Source organism: Corvus kubaryi, unplaced genomic scaffold (genome assembly GCF_017639235.1).
Source record: "Corvus kubaryi isolate FWS band 111438036 unplaced genomic scaffold, C.kubaryi_AGA036_p1.0 37308, whole genome shotgun sequence".
In the NCBI taxonomy this organism is placed as follows: domain Eukaryota; kingdom Metazoa; phylum Chordata; class Aves; order Passeriformes; family Corvidae; genus Corvus; species Corvus kubaryi.
Genome location: NW_024581096.1, coordinates 15039581 through 15051041, shown reverse-complemented (window position 1 = coordinate 15051041; position 11461 = coordinate 15039581). Strand labels below are relative to the sequence as shown.

The window sequence follows — 11461 nt, the reverse complement described above, 5'->3', positions numbered from 1 at the left end:
AGGAGATGACCTATCTCCACAGATAAAAACAGGAACCCAGCATGAAAAATGCAGCCATTATCCAATAAGACACAGTTTCTCTGGGAAGCTCTGAGTGGAGGTAAATTTATCCAGGATTGAAATTTCAGTTTGCTCCAGCTTCCTCCTAGGGCCAGATCTATGCAGAGAGAAAGAAAAAGATTTGTTTCTTTCAGAAGAGGTGTAAAGCTCTTTGCATATCACGAGGTGCCTCGGGCAGCACGCTGGCCAGGTCTACTCATTCTGTCTCATTTTGTTAGAGCTTTAATCATGTTAACGACAGTCCTAACATTTCAAAATGGCTCTGGACCAGCCGCTGAACGCTGACCATTTCACTGCGAAGAAGAGGATGCCAGAAATTAGACTCCACCCTCAGGTGTCCTGGCACCCTCTCCGCTCTGCACCAGCATCCTGGGGACATCTCCTGAAGAGATGGAGATGGTCGTGGCTGGAAATCATCTTCTCAGCCCCCTCCTGCACATTTTCTGTTGCAGTGCTGTGCATCAAGCAGGACCTTGCAGAAGTTTTATTTGGGGGTCCATGACTTAAGCAATACTTGCAAAAATAAAAACAGCTTAATCCAGAGCAGGAGGAGGCAGAGGGGAGGGAAGAAAGGTGTCCAGCTACATAGAAAAGAGCTGCAAAGGAAACTGGAATAAGCAGAGATCAGCTCCACTGAGCACAGGCAAAACCAGCTGCAGGGTCTCAGCAGGGAAGGTGTAGGTAAGACATTAGCGGACATTTCCCGATGATACGGGCATCATAGCACAGGAATCAGGTGCCAGGAGAAGGCAGGAGGTCTCATCAGCCCCATGCCCGGCCGGGCAGTGCTGGGCTCAGCTCAGGGCAGGAGCCTGGTGTTGCTGGCTGCCCGTGATCACTCGCAGCACAAAAAATGACCTCCACAAAACACCGAGGAGACAGCACTGTCAGTACCCCTGGTACCCACGCCTCAGAGCAGGCAGGGAACAACTGATGTTGTGTCTGCAGTGGCATCCTACAGGTCCTGTTAATCACACTGAAATAACCAAGCCCGGAGGAGGAAAGTCAAATGCATTAACTGCTAATTACAGGCGCTGCTAACCCCGCAGGCACTCCGTGCCCCCATCACCAGGCTCGGCACAAAGACAGGGAGCCTGGCACTGTGAAGGCATGTGACAGCCCTGAGCATGACCTGCTGGCCTCGCCACCCCATTGCTAACTCGTCTCTTCTTCCTCGTTCCAGGGAACTCGAAGCCTCCTGGGCACATGCACAATGCACTAATTAAAGGATGTGTTAATGCTCCTGAAATAGCCTCCCTGCTGGGTCCTTCTGTGACCTTGGGCAACAATTTTTTCCCCCCTTGCAGGGAGGACAGTGCTTGGCCAGAGCCTGGCATGGGGCAGAGCGGAGGCTGAGAGCCAGAGCTGCAGTGATCTGATCCAACACAGCATTGCGTGTCCATGTGGTGAAAATGCATGAAAAGCTTGAATCCTGCTGGCATTTCTCTTCTGCCTGCCCATTTCAGCTCTGCTTGTCTCCTCTCAGCACTCAGCAATGCAGCAGATGTGGACAATCTTGAAATAACAGGACAGTCTTTAGCTCAACTGGAAGGTCTAACAAGATGAGATGAAATGCTGGAAATCAGACCTCTGAGCTGCAGCAAACACCTCCTGAAATGCAGGGAGCCCTCCCTAAGAACCAGCAAATCTTTATCATTTTTTCTCCATGGTCTCAATTCTGCATCAGCACCAGAGCAGCCTCCCATTTCAAACCTAACCTTTCCCTCAGCAGAAGCAGGGCTAACCTGGCACTCAAAACTGAGGGCACAAAACCAGGAACAGCAAACTATGCTTCAAAGCAGTGGCTGTGCCCGGGTGTCTCATTGCTGCAGCCAGACACCCACCTCCTGGGCAGCCTCTGATCCACAATCACCACACAGACCTCTTTTCAACCAGCACGCCTCAAACTACCTATTTAATTGCCTGATATTCATCTCTTTATGAATCGCTAATTACTATGATCTTATTTGTGTTTGCACTGAATAGATGCCCAGGCAGCATCAGGCTCATTCTGCCACATTACTTGCCAGGTCTTTTACTGAGCTGTGGATGCAGATCTCCTTTTCCAAGTTAATTTTATTCCTTGCATTAAGTTGGCTTTACAGACAAGACTTTAAACATGGAACAAATTAACTCATTAGCCTCAAATAATCCAGTGACCAAAATAGGCCATGTTTCATGGACTGTTTTCCACCCCATACTGTCCTGGCAGTAACTGCAATGGAGAGGGTGGGATATTTTCTCAGTGGCTGCCCTGGGGATCTCCCCACACGTGCACCAACTTTAGCCCTTACGAAAAGCACCAGCAAGTTTAGAGTAGAAGCTGGACACGCATTTCTGCAGCCAAATCTTGCCGACTGGAAAAGTAAACATTTTCACCAGAAACAGAACAACTGGAAGAAAAACACTGCAGTTCAGGCCAGGCAAAATAAGCCTGCCTGCAGTGTGGTGATGAGTTATGAGAAAGAATTTCTGAGCCTCACCTGCCATGGTTTGTATGTGTATGTGGGGTCAATCCTGTCACCTGAGGAATGCATTTTGTCCCCTCTTGCAGGTCTCATATCCCAATGCTCTAAGGAAGCCTGGTGCCCTGAGGCCATTTCCCAAGACCCTTCTAAGTTTATTTTCAATGAAACACCATGGATATCCACATAATTTCTCCTCTTTTACATTCAGCTCCAAAGCAAGCTGGCTGGTAAGTGCAGGAACTCAGCCCGTGGGCAGCCAGCTCCCAGCCTGCCCCCCAGCCAGGGCTCCATACCAATTGCTCTGCACAGGCTTTTATGGCTCTTTCAGCTGCACTCAGCTTTGATTGTGCCTGATCAAAATGCACATGGCCAGCGTTGATAATCACTGATGATCAGGAGCTTTTAGGAAGCAAATGATGGGGCCAGTGCTCACTTGATGGATCGGGTCATTAGGAGCAGCTGTTTCCCTCCTTGACTGGCTTTTTGAAGGGAATTTGTGTTGTCGTTTTTTCTCTTGCCCCTCTGGGAAGCTGTGTGAAGCTATTTTGGGTGTCTCTGGCTGTTGCACCTTCTTAAAAACATAAAGGTTTTGGTGGGTATAAGGGGGGAGGTCAGCATAGTCCTGCTGTGTCCTGGCTAGCATGCACAGCAGTGGGTTTGAACAGTAATTTCTGCATAAATCAGCTGCTGATCCTGCTGGTGCTCAAACAGTTCTCCTGGCTGCAAGCGGAGCATCTTTATCATCAGAGACCCCCCCGGTGAGCACAGAGGTATAGGCGTGGTGCAGAGGGATTAGAGGCAGTTTCCAGTGCAGTATTTGTGTTCCTGAGCCCTGCCTGCTTAGCTGGGTGGGCTGAAGGTGTGGTGGCCCAGCAGTGAGATTTGGGGGTGAGGGGCTGCCTTGGAGGCAGTGAGGCAGCCCCCATCCTGCTTGGTGCAACCTTGGTGGGCACTGTGCCAGATCAGCCTCCTTCCTCAGTGAACAGCTGTGATTTTCCAGATGAGATTTCAGCACCCCCCAGGACAGAGAAGTGACTGTAATTACCACCCACCATTGCAAAAGAGTATAAATGGGTGGCCACAAATACTCTCACGCCCTGGAGGAACTGAGAAATTAGGGAGTTTGTTACAAACTCCAGCGTGTGTTTTCAGCCCACCTGATGCTTCCTTTCCCTGTCCTTCCTGGGACCTCAAACCAACCACCAGTGGCCTCTCCAGAGCATGTTCCCACCACAGAGATGGAGACAGACCTGCTGCAGTAGCTGAACTTCAGAAAGGGTAGTGTGAACTGGCCTCCAGACCCTGCTGGGCTGCAAGCCCTGGGGAGAAGCCAGGCAAGGAAGAGTGAACCTGTATTTAGAGAAACCCATCAAAGATGGTATGACTGTGGAGATTTGGCAGCCCTGGACTGAAGCCAAGCTTTATACAGCCACAGTAAGTATTCCTGCCATGGTAGGGTTGAATGCATCCTCAGAGAGGTTTGTCCTTAGATGTCTTGCTGGTCTCTGGGGATGGGAGTGCACACAAGGTTAATTGTAGGTGCTGAGTATCTGCCTCCCTGAGGACACCTGGTTCAGCCCTCCTTGCTCTGCTGAGACACCGTCTGCTTAGGAATTAATTACAAACGTGAGTTGCAAAAAAAAATATGATTTTGTTTAATAATTAAAAAAAAAAAAGACAGGGAGGAAGAGAAAATTTGCCAGAGCCATATATTAAAAACAAATTATGTTCAGCAGGCAGGTGAGTCAAGGCCCGCCAGGCAATTGGGAAGGCAGCGTGCAGGCGGTAATTGAAAAAAGTGAGACGCAAATGAACAGCCAAAGCGCTGTTAATAATAACTCCCAGCACACACACAATCACAAAGTTAGCAACAGGCACTGGTTGGGGTGGGAACTGCCCTAAGCTGTGTTCTGGGGACCCCTGACACCCCCGGCACTGGGCTGGGATGTGTGTCTGGGAGCAGGGCAGGGATCTCAGCGGTGATTCCTTGCTGTGTTTCCTCACAGTGTTCCTCTCTTGGGCCTGAAGAACCTCAGATCACCCCCAGGTGTTTATTGAATCTGAGTTAGTGCCAGGGCTCCCTTTACAGCTCAAATTATTGGTTATTGCAGAGTGTGAGCACTAAATACCTGCTGCAGGAGGGATGCTGTTGTCCCTTGTCAATCGTCTGCTTCTCTTTCTTACTTCCTCCCTGGGAAAAGCCTTGGCATCCCATCCTTCTCCACTTCTCCTGACATCCCTGCTGGGTCCAGCCTTTGTCCCCAGGAAGCCATCGATCTCTGCCTGGACGCTTGGGAGCAGCTCTGGCCAAGGCTCTCCCTGAGGCTGCCAGCCCTGGCGAGCAGCTGAGCTGGATGTGTGCAGGCGGGCAGCCCTTTTCCTGGGCTGTGTGTCTGGGGGGCACTCCTCCTCTGGGGTCAGGCATTTCCTCGCTTTGTGAACTCAGGAAGTGTGATGAGGACCTTCCTCATGCCCCAGGGTCCCTCTCTTCAAGGGGAGAAGATCGCCTTGCCTGCTGCAGGGAGGGTCCCTCTTGCTGTGACACTCAGCCTGTGCTGGCTGCCATGCCCAGCTGTTCCTGGGGGAGAACTGGGGACACAGGGCAGCCTTTTGGTCTCCTCCTCTTCACCTCCTAATTGCCAGGCAGTCTGGAGAAACAAGGAAGTGGTAGCAATAGAATGGGGACTGGAAGTGCTTTCCATCCTACTGCTCTGCTTGGGTGCTGTCTACAGACTGACTATAGGCACACAGTCAGGCCCTGAGTTTGCACCAGTAAGAATCTGCAGAGCATCTGCACCTCAGGGACTGCAGCACCTCCACTTCATGGCTACCCTGGCCCAATTCCCATCCTAGCCCCTCTCACCAGAACTCTTGCCCTCAGGAGATGTTATATATAACATCTGCTGCTGCTGGTAATCCCTTCTCTAACCCCATTCCCTCCTCCTCCCATTTCTCCCTCCCTCACAGTTCCTTTGTAATCATGTCATGGTTTGGGCTCTGTTGCTTTGATTGCTTCACATCCAATGGGTCAACCAAGATCAGGACTCATTTATGAGAGATGCTGTATATGCAGAGATCATTCCTGCCCTGGGATCTTACGGGTAGCTCAACAAGCCTCAGTTTATCCTGGAATGGCAGGGAATAGAGACACAGAGGGAGGAGGTAACTTGCCCCATGCTGCACAGAAGACTCTACATGAGGAGCAGTCCCAGCCCAGGTGCAACCACAGCCCCACATAAGGCATGTGGAGTGCTAAAAACAAGACAAACTAAGCGCAGCTGGCATAAAATCCATGCAGTACATTGAACTGTAATGATTCTGACAATAAAGCAGCCCAATAAATATTATGAAATGAAAACAGCCCTCCGGGAGCTTTTGCAATCGATTGCTGAGAGCTGGCATTTGTGCAGCAGATTACGTGCGAGACAGGTTTGCTCTGCCTTTTCTTCTTTTCCTTTTAAATGCAGAATGAAAAGAGCTCTCTGGAGTGCATGTTGGGGGGGAGACATCCTCCCTCCTGCGCTTGGGTGCTGTCAGAAAGGGGGAAAAAGGTGAGTGAGATAGGAGAGGATGTGAAGCCAGTGGGGTGGGAGTTTGGGGTTGCAATTCCTGTCCTTGCAGTGACAATTCTGTTGGTGACCCCCTCATGCCAGCCTGCAGAATTAGGGCTCCCTTTCCTACCCTGAGACATTCACATTCCAGCAGCTGATGCATGGCATGGGTCTCCCTCCCCAGCATGGGGCGAGGGGAATTGGGTGGTGTGTGGGGCTGAGCAATGGGATCTGGAGTGGGTTTGTCTGTGCTGGGACTTGTTGTGGTGGGAGGAGGTTGTTTGCCATCAGTGCCTTGCAAAGCCACAGCTCTGCCCTTCCTGTCTCCCTATCCCTTACCTGAGCATGGGTGACTATAAATGCTCCTTGGCTGGCCTGACACACAGACCAGTGCTCAGCTGGGCCCCATGGAGTTGGTACTGAAGATGGGAGTGCTGGTATCTTCAGGATCACTGCTTGGAATCTCACCCAATTTCTCTGGTCTTCGCCTGCCGTGGGCTACTCATAGTGTGACTTTACCATCACCGCCTGGATTTTCCTTTCCCACATCCCTTGTCCTCTTGGTGCCCCATGAGACGCTCAGCTGAGCCAGTCCTCATCCAGATTCAATCTGTCTCCTGGATGGATTATCTGATGCTGTGTGCCCACAATGGAGCACAGGGTCGTCCCTACTCCTGCTTCCTGGCTGGTGTTTATCATGCACCTGGGCATCCTGGGCAGCTAAGCCAGGCTCTGACTTCCCTCACACACAGCCTGGGAATGCACTCCCCTTGATTTTCCTGGCTCCTGCCTGCTACCTCTTGAATCCTCTCCACTGGGCTAATTAATCCTGTTCCAAGTGATGGCCTTTTTACTGCTGCTGATTACAGGAACACCAGCTGAGGTTTGCAAAGAGGTTGGTCAAACTCACAGGGTGTGAGAGGGGGTAAGGGAATTCCTCATAAATTCAAGACATGAACCAGGTGGGCAAGGTGTCTCTTCTGGTGTGAGGAGTAGGGGGCACTGGATGAAGTGAGGTGGAGCCACGTTCCAGAGTAAATAAGAAATACTTCCAGCACTAAGTAGTGGATGTTCAGCAACCTGGTCATGGATTCTAAATGCTTATCTGGATGGCAGGAAAGGCTGGGCAATTTTATAGAAAAGATAAGTTTGTAGTTACATGGGTATTCTATCTTGCTCAGGAAGTCCCTGAGCTATGGGGCTGCTGCATCTTCAGCAAACACTCAAACACTGGCAAAAGAGGGCCCATGTCAGCAAACCTCGGTGCTGAGCTGGGCTCCTCCACCACACAAACCCTCCTCGGCCAGTACCTCTTCCTCTCTGCTTTCCACTACTGTTATTTCATCAAAATTCTCTCTTCTGCACACTCAAGGCAGGGCACCGAACACTGAGAAACATTGCTCAGGCACTGCTGGCATGTTTGCCATGAATAGCTTTGTATCAAGAGAAATACATTTTAAAGCTGCTGCAACATAGCAAGAGCTGTCTTAGAGAGTGTGTTATCTCATCAAGCGTGCCCAGAGTGAGCTCAGCTCTTTAGCTCTTTCACCAGCCTCATTTTTCTGAGCAGCATCTGATTGTGATTTACCAAGTGACACCTCCAGAGCTACGGGTCCTTTTTTTTTTTTTAATATATTGTTTGATTTGTTGGTGGGGGTTTTTTTTGTTATTGCTGTTTTTCATTTTAGAGAGTTCTTCAGCGAACAGCTTAGACAGGAAGAAGAAAAAGGAAAAAAAAGAACGAACAATTATCCCTCACTGGGGAGCGAAGATAAATAGCTCCACCTATTGCAGGCATTTCACAGACTGATGGTATGACCAACTGCTGGGTCCACGACAAGAATGGGCCCAACTCTGCTCTCAAATACTTAGCTGAGTAAATCTGAAGTATATGTGCTAGAGTCAGTAGTTACTACACTGGATTTTTATCAGTGTGAGTGATAGCAATTGAAGGTTTTTTCAAGGCACTTATAAATAAAAACGTTCCTGCTGGCTAAATAGATACACTTCTTTGCTAACTGGGAGTAATTATATGCATTTTGATATCAGCATCTGCTAAATAAGTCCAGGGCTGTGTATTAATGAGGGTGCTGCAAGAACTTCGGAGTACAGGCTCAGAATTCAAAACAACAGGGATGGATGGGAGAGAGTGCCTGGAATCAGCCAGATGAAATTTGGTACAGAGAGCACAGGGTACCACATTTGGGAGGGATAAATGAATGCACGAATGCATAGACAGGAGAGCCTGGAGAGGCAGCAGGATGGCAGGCGAGGATCAGGGGGTTCAGATGGATGACTAACTTAGCATGAGTCAATAGTGTGATGGTTTAGCAAAAAGGGCAGCTCACCTCCTGGGATGCATTAATGCTGGATGTTGGATGTAAGCCATTGAAATCTGCAATTCTGCTTTGTCTGAGCTCTGTCCAGGTCTGGACACTGCAGCTGTGGGCATCTGCAGATGAACTGGAGAAGAACAGCAGTGTTTTTGAATGGAGAGATGCTAAAGTGGGCCAGAAATCAATGTTTCCTTCCTGTGAAAACATCTGTTTTTCAGGTGAAGAAAAGGAAGGGCACTGCCTTAGCCTCTGAGTTTGACCCTACGGGATAACAGTGCTCACTTTTTTGCTATTTCTATCCCCCAGACCCTTCTCCCAGGAAATTTGGCCCTGCCCCACGGGAATCCCATCCTTTGACACGCCAGCTTTCTTTTGGTGTGCATTATGGTCCAGGGAAAACCATTCTCACTTCCTGTTTTGCAGATTATCTCCATTCCCACTGCCATTCCTTGGGTTTGATGAGAAATGGGCTCCTTGACTGACTTCTGCATGGGGAGTCTGGATTCAGCGTTCATGCTCCAGGCTTTCCCTTTGTGTTATTCCCTTGAAAGTTAAAAAGGGGCTTCTCAGCCAAAAACATGCCTCATCATTGTGACATGCACTGTAAGTCTGGGCAATGTTTGGGAAAATGGTAACCCAGAGAGCCAGCACCCCCTCTCACCTACTGGTCGTGATACCTGTGCTCAGGATCCCAAGGAGAAACAGCAATAAACCGGAAAACAGCTATTTATTCATGGAAGTGGAACTGCTTTGGGGCTGGCCCTTTCTGACTGGAAAATAACTGGCTCCTTGGCTCCAAGACAACCTGTGAAGTCACTGGGAGGTTGCAGAAACAGTTCATTATCCACTGCTTGATGAAAGCAGGAGGCAGAGTTTTCCACGCTGGCTCCTTCCTCTTTGCAATGCGCTGTGCATAGCGGCTTCTGGGTGACATTAGCGTTCAGGCGGGCGTGTGTACACCGGAGGAATGCAGGAATGCCGAGCGTATTCTGGAGTGGCAACACAGCCTGTGGATTAAGCTCTTCTTCCAGCGATTCTAGGGCAAACCTGCAGGAGGTCTCTTGAAATCAGAGGGATGGATTATCTTGATAATAAAAGCAATCAGAATCTGTCCTGCCCAGGATATTTAAATGACACCGCTGACTGCAGGAGTGTCAGGGATATGCCTGGGAATGGTGTGGGCAGAGTTTTTCACGGGGTTTGTGGTAGTGCCTGTGGATCTGGCATGGCGGAGGGAAAGAGGATGGGAAGGATGCCCTGTGCCTTCCACCACCCTGACCCCGCAGTACTACTGTGTGGGATGGGCAGGGGAGTGGGGCAGCAGGGCAGTGTGAGACTGAATGTCTATGCTGAGAAAAGAACAGCCTAGAGAGTGATTTGTCTCTACCAGCAGTGGCTGAAATTAATTGGATCAACCATCTCCCCAGAGGACTTAATTCCTCCTTCCCTTAATCTGCCCATCTCCCCACTCCTGCCTGGAGGGCACCCATGCATACTGCTCTTCTCCAGGCCCCCAGCACCCCAGGTAAAGACCCATGCTCCATACTGGCCTTGGCAAGGATGGATCCTTCTTATGCCTCCTCCCCCACCTTGCCCATGTCCGTGCTGGCTAACACAGCCCTCCTGGGCATACCTCTGTCTGGCAGACAAACCTGCCCTCCTCCAGATGCATGTGTCACCTGTGGCAGCTGCAAGGTCCCTTTCAGACAATTTGAGGGGCTGTCAGGGCACACCAGCAGGTAAGTCCATGCCCTGGGAGCCCTCTCCTAACACTGCCTGGCAGCCAGGGTATTGTCCAGCTACATGGGGTCAGCCTGTGTGACACCATCCAGCTTGGTGTTGGATGCTGAGTGATTAACTGGGCTCTCCACCAGCTCAGTGGTCTCCAGCTGTGCAGGATGCCAGGCTGTGGTTGTGTTATTTATCTGCCTTTCCCAAAGTGTTTTGGGCTTAGCTGGATTCTACCAGGATAAGTCACCTGGCTGGGCTGGGGAGAGGAGCCTGAGGTGACGGTGAAGAGCCCTGACTTGTCGATAGTCCCCTGATACATCCCACCAGACCCAGATAGGTGGGCTCTCAGGGCCAGGGGCTCGCTCTCAGGAATGGTGGGAGCTGATACAAATCGGCTCTGGCACAAGCCGGAGCACTCAGATGTCCGCTGCTTAACAGGGCTCGTGAGCTGCGTCTGAAGTACTGTGCTCAGATAAGATGCGTCCTCTTCAGAGGGCTGCACTTCCCCGTCGGCCTCGCCTTTTGATTCCTCCTGGCGTTTTTTCTGTCTGTCTTTTTTTTTTTTTTTTTAATAGGGTTTTAGAAATGAGGCCAGCGCTTGAATATAAAATGCCACTTATTTTCAAGGAATAGCAGACAGGTCACCCCGTTCAGTATTTGAACAGTGATGCCTCTGGTTCACTCCATCCTGTCTGACAAGGGAGGGCTATGGGGGGGTAAAGTCTGCCCCATGTGTTGCTGTAGGGGTGCAAAGGCATAACTGCTACACACACATACATACACAGACACTGAAGCATGAACAGACACCTGACAAAATCCTTTCACACCACGTCCCACACCAGCTGTGCATGCAAAGCTGTCACCCACACTCCCTGTCATACAGCCTTACAGCCTAAATGCATTGCCAGAGCATCTCTTTGCACCCAAACACACATCTCCAGCCTACAGAGCCTGTTGCTTGGATGTTTTGCTCCACTTATCACACACAGACACACATCACCTCTCTCGCGCATTCCTACAAACGTGCAGAGGAGCACACAGAGCCACAGTCTCCCACACGCCGTCACCTCAGCACAGTGATCCTTCCCAGTGCTGCTCTGCACCCATCACAACCTCCCAGCTGAGCACAGCCTGTGCACTGTCAGCCCACCGCACGTCTCCCACCTACACACCTCCTGACCCATGGACTTATTTGCTCTCCAGCATCCCTGCCGACTGCACGTGGCTGCTGTGAGAGATCACTGCTCGATCCCTTATTAGCAAGAAAAACAAAACTAATCAGGAGCAGCAGTGGCCAGAGGTCCCTCCTGGGCAA

General features: G+C 50.4%; 1 long non-coding RNA gene across 1 annotated transcript; it reads left to right on the top strand.

Moving 5' to 3' along the window:
• Positions 1 to 4299: 4299 nt before the first annotated feature.
• LOC121664941 lies at positions 4300 to 9154 on the top strand. The gene is made up of 2 exons (XR_006016173.1): positions 4300 to 6079; positions 8839 to 9154. It is a non-coding gene; the product is annotated as an uncharacterized LOC121664941 (long non-coding RNA).
• Positions 9155 to 11461: the final 2307 nt, after the last annotated feature.